The 5,654-nt window shown below is 45.4% G+C and overlaps 1 non-coding gene across 1 annotated transcript; it reads left to right on the top strand.

The window, feature by feature from the left end:
• The first annotated feature begins 5,379 nt into the window (after positions 1-5,379).
• Positions 5,380-5,447, top strand: TRNAS-GCU (transfer RNA serine (anticodon GCU)). Its single transcript has one exon. It is a non-coding gene; the product is annotated as a tRNA-Ser (tRNA).
• The last annotated feature ends 207 nt before the right edge of the window (positions 5,448-5,654 follow it).

A 5,654-nucleotide genomic window follows, 5' to 3' on the forward strand; every position in this document is an offset into this window, starting at 1 on the left:
GTAACTGGACTCTATGGCATTGAAGTCCCTCTCCTCTCCAAACCCTGCCCTCCTCAGGCTCCACCCCCAAAATCTCCAGGTATTTCCCAACATGGAGCTGGCAACCCTAGGCAGAGAGCACTGATGTCTTGTAGAGGGTTTTTTTGTGTGTGTGTGTGGCAAAATTTGCTTTATTTACAAATATACAGTTGTGTACAAGCAGAGGCACAAACGTACAGGGCAGCAGATCCCCGGAGAGAGAGATCCTGCAACCTTCCCAAGGTGTCAGCCAACTCACTATCAGTGGTGGACTGCTTCTCTCTCTCCCCTCCACAATCTTCTTTTTGTTCACACACAGACACACACCCCTACCTTCAGCTGGGAGGTCATCTCTTCCAAACTTTGATGAGTAAATGGACAGAGCCACTTCCTAACAATTAAGGGCCATTGAAGACATATCTACAATCATTAAGAAAGGTTACCATTCTTTTGTTACAATCCCCAAATTCTCTACCCTCTCTTTTAGCCCAAGCCTAAAGGGTAAAGCCATTCACAGACACCAGACTCCAAATTCAGAGGCCATTAAAGTGAAGCTGTCTGATTTGTTACCAGTGCAATTCTGCTTTTCAACCAGTAAAACGGGTCCAACTGGCAGATGAACTCCCATCTGCATTATTTCTGATTCAGGCTGACCTCTCAACCATCAGGAATGCCCCTCAACATTGCATGTTTTTTTCCTCCCCCCCCCCCTTCCCCGGGCTCACAGACGTCTCCCCTTCTTTCTCAAAATTTCCTTTTCCTTTTCAGTGTTAACTAGGCTAAGGGTTTTTGTCTGCTCTAGTTTGACAGCTACCCACAGATAGTTTAAAAAATGGAGTTACTCCAGACTCCTGTTTAAATCTGTCTGTGAATACGACATTAAATTCAGAGCAGACTTAACATTGCCCACAGTTTGAAAGGAAAAGGCAAGAGGTGGAAAAGCAAGAACCCCCAAGGACAGGGTTGCCAACCTCCAGGCACTAGCTGGAGATCTCTTGCTATTACAACTGATCTCCAGCCAATAGAGATCAGTTCACCTGGAGAAAATGGCCACTTTGGCATTTGGACTCTATGGCATTGAAGTCCCTCCCCAACCCCAACTCTTAAAGGTAGAGGAAAAGTGGGGTATAAAAACCAACTACTACTCCTCTTCCTTCTTCACATTTATTCTTTGTTAGGCCTCGCCAGGCCAAGCAAACTGGTAGCAGAGATCCCTTCTATGAAACTGACCCGCTGTGTTTTCCTCCTTTTGCCCTCACCCCTTCAATCATTCTCACCGCCACAAAAACAGCAGATCTGGCAACATATAATTAAGCCAGAGGCCTGTAGCAAGGATGGCCTCCTGCCAAGCCATGTGCCTCCTTTCATCTGCATATTGATGCATTTGAAGGAATAGAAAACTTTAATCACATTTTAATAACTAGGTACTTTGAACTCCATAAATCTAGTTCTTCAGGCTGCTAGTAAACTTTCTCTATGATCTTTAAAGAAGAAAAGGAATGAAGTTTTGTGTCTCCTTTTTTGAGCAGTTTCTGCATCATCATTTTGGGGATCCTGGACTTTCTATGGTAGAACCAACGTCAGAGTTCCTCACCAGCCAGTCAATGTCTGGATTACCAAGATGTACAAAACAAGCTAGGAATCAGGATCCCTGATTATATTCTTCTGTGCCATTCTTGCAGGTCTTTGCTAATTGAAACTGACCTCCCTCTTTCCAGGTTATTAGGGTAGCCCTAGAACCAGGGTCTCCAACTTTGAGTTGGGAAATTCCTGGAGATCCCCAGGTGGAGCCTGGAGAGGGCAGGTTTTGGGGAGGGACCTCAGTGGGGTATAATACCATAGAATCCACCCTCCAAAGCTGCCATTTTCTCCAGGGGCACTGATCTCTGTGGTCTGGAGACAAACTGTAATTCCAGATTTCCAAGCCCCAGGTGGAAGTTGGCAAACCTACCAAGAAGGGGGAAAAAGAAAGACAGCAAGGGTGCTTGTCTTTTCCTCTTCAAAGCTATCAACAAGCCTATGTGTGTGTCTAAAGTACCGTCAAGCCACAGCTGACTTATGGGGGGGGGCATGGGGTTTTCAAGGCATGGGCCATTCAGAGCTGGTTTGCCATTGCCTGCCTCGGTATAGAAACCCTGGGCTTCCTTGGTGATCTCCTATCCAAATACTAACCAGGGCTGACACTGCTTATCTTCCCAGATCGGACAAGATCAGGCTAGCCTGGGCTATGCAGGTCAGAGCATCAACAAGCCCTATTATAATATATTGGCAAAGCTGTGACAAGATGGCAGGATTCATGTAATCTCCTCCCCCGCCCATGCCATGCCTACATGCCTCTTGCTATGTAACTTCCTTAAAAATTTTCTGGGAAGATCCAGTCATAGGTCTACCAGCATCTCAACCCTACAGCATCTTAACATTCAAAGGCTTCAGAATCAGGAAGAAGACAAATTAACATGTTGGTGGGGCTGTTTGGGGGCTGTTTTGGAAGCACCTTTAGTGTGAGAGTTTCGGGTGGGGGGGACTTGTTCAAGTATGGCTGTGTGCAATCTTGGCAAAAAATAATTTTTCAAAGAAACCCAATGGCCTCTTTTAGACTTACTGTTTATCTGGGGTGCAGGGGCTTTCAGCAGATGCTAGCAGTAATGTCCACTGCAAAGTAGGGAAATTAAATGGACTAGTTTGGTGCAAACTCTTAAAGGGATATCCACTGATAGAGGGAAGTCAAGGGTGTGAAAAACAATGGGTTAGATCCAGCAATCCATCAGAACAACAATGATATGAACGATCAATAGACCACTCAGACCAAGGCAGCTAAGCAGCAAGTGATTTTATTTAAACATGTCTGCAGAGATGGAGAAAGAAACACCTAGGTGTCTCTTTCTGAAGAGTCTGTACGCAGACAGCTCATTTTTAAGGCTTCCGACGCGGGTTCCCTCTCTCTCCCTTTGGCCAATCAGGCCACGCGAAAGGCTTACAATCTACCTATCACGACGCAAAGATAGAACTTATCACATTTAACCCCACGTATCTCCCTCCCACCAGTATAAGTATTAAGCGAGGTTATTTTTACTTTAAGCATAAGCAAAGTGCAATCACTTCTTAGAATTTTCTTACTTGCATTGGTTCAGCACTTGTGGTTCAGCAAGCATCCTGCTGATTCTTGGTAACGCTAAGCAACCTGCCTTGTGGTTTTGCATGGAACGCTAGATTGCACCTATGTTCTTGTGGTTAAGCTTTATTCTGTGAAGCTGTTCTTGATACTTTCCACAATTTGTCACACACAGAGAAGAAACAGAACAGTTTTAAAATTATTATTGTCCACTTATATAACTCTGGCCAAAGCCTTGCCAAGCCACCGTCCACTACTGCACACTACGCTCTTCTATGTAAGCTCGAAATTAACTCATTTTCCCTATCAACAAGAAGAAGAGTTGGTTTTTATATGCCTACTTTCTCTATCACTTAAGGGAGACTCTAACCGGCTTACAATCACCTTCCCTTCCCCTCCCCACAACAGGCACCCTGTCAGGTAGGTGGAGCTGAGAGAGTGTGACTTGCCCAAGGTCACCCAGCTGGCTTTGTGTGGAAAAGTGGGGAATCAAACCCGTTTCTCCAGATCAGACTCCAACGCTCCAAACCACTTCTCTTAACCACTACACCAAGCTGGCTCTCAGCAGGAATGGCTCCTTGTTTTGCACATAGGGTTGCCAACCTCCAGATCCTAGCTGGAGATCTCCAGCTGATAGAGATCATTTCCCCTGGAGAAAATGGCCGCTTTGGCCATTGGACTCTATGGCATGGAAGCCCCTCCCCTCCCCAAACCCCTCCCTCCTCAGGCTCACATCAGTCGGTGCCTGCGGGCACCATGTTGGGGACTGCACTAGAACATGCAAGTGTGTAGGGTTACAAACACCTTGAGAAAAAGCTGTCCTGCTCTCTTAACATAGGCTCATTGGGATCTTGCTTACCTCCATGTCATGAAAAGCTTCAGCTGCCCATTTCCACACATGAAACCTGTATTAAACGGACAGGACATTTTTTTCCCCTCCAGGTTGTTGGCAACCCTACATATGTGTGTGTGTGCAAGAGAGCCCCTGGGTTCAATTACACTGTGGGCCATCAATCAAAAGTCTTCCATATTTGTCTGGTGAGGTCTCATGAAGACCAGGGATTTTGCCAGATCCTTCTTATCCTAAGAAACATTTGGTGTATCGCTGACTCGGCGGCACCATCAACCCCATTTGTGCAAACACGGCATGGCTTAGAACGAGGAAGAGGAAATCTTGATCAAGGATATGTGTTATGTGTGTATACCTAATAAGCTCAGATATGATCAGAGTTAAAAGACTCCTTCTCAAAGTAACAAAACCAGTTTCAAAAGAGGAACTGCTTATATGGCTGTGCCTGAGACAGTGAAAGACTGCACCAAATTCTTCTAAGGCAACTGGTGCAGTGGTTATTAGGAAAGATGTTTAAAAATTTGAACTTAAAAAGAGATGTGCTGTAATGAATTAATTGGTCCCTGCATGTGTGTATGCTATGTGTGTATGTGTGTGTGTGAGGTGCCGTCAAGTTGCAGCTGGCTTATGGGTAGGGTTGCCAGGTCCCTCTTCGCCACCGGCAGAGCCTGAGAAGGGCGTGGTTTGGGGGGGAGGAACTTCAATGTCATAGAGTCCAATTGCCAAAGCTGCCCTTTTCTCCAGGTGAACTGATCTCTATCAGGTGGAGGTCAGTTGTAATAACAAATCTCCAGCTAGTACCTGGAGATTGGCAACCCTACTTATGGCACTTTTCAGGAGTTTTCAGGGCAAGAGACTTCAGAGGTGGCTTGCCATTGCCTGACTTTGCATAGTGACCCTGGTCTTCCTTAGTGTTCTCCAAGTTCTAACCAGAGCAGACCAAGTGTCCCTCTTTGTACTTTATTAAATCCAGCAATGCAAGGGAGGCCTTTGCCTTTGCTCACATTTAGCAAGTCACAGCAGCTGCCTTCATCCCAACAGCCCACAAATGTCCTGTAACTGGAAATAGAAAGACAATGCCACAATAATATTGCCTCTGGCTCCTGGTTAATCAGTCCTTGAAGATGGTTTGGGAAGGGTGGCTGTTAGTCTGCAGTAAAAGAGCTAGATTAGACCCCAGTAGCAGTTTAGAGACCAAGAAGATTTTTGGGATATGAGCTTTTAAGAGTCAAAACTCCTGATGAAGGGAGCATTGACTTACAAAAGCTTATACCCCAAAAATCTTCTTGGTCTCTAAGGTGTTACTGGACTTGAATATAGTCCTTGAAGAGTTTCTGGTTGCAGATAAATTGTTGACATCTGAGTCCGATCCAGGTCCTCAGACCACAACAGTTGTCAAGAATGGCTCACTGGTAGAGCATCTGCTTGCTATGCAGAAGGTCCCAGGTTCAATCCCTGGCATATCCAGTTCAAAGGATGAGGTAGTCGGTGATGTGAAAGACATCCACCAGAGACCTGGGAGAGCTGATGCCAATTTGAGTTGACAGTACTGACTTTGATGGACCAATGGTCTGATTCAGTATACAGCAGCTTCATGCGTGTGTCCAAGATAAGAAAAATGTCATTATCAAAGGAGAACATCCTCAAGAAAACTTATGGAGATCTTTTGAGAAG

This window comes from Euleptes europaea, chromosome 6 (genome assembly GCF_029931775.1).
Source record: "Euleptes europaea isolate rEulEur1 chromosome 6, rEulEur1.hap1, whole genome shotgun sequence".
NCBI lineage: Eukaryota > Metazoa > Chordata > Lepidosauria > Squamata > Sphaerodactylidae > Euleptes > Euleptes europaea.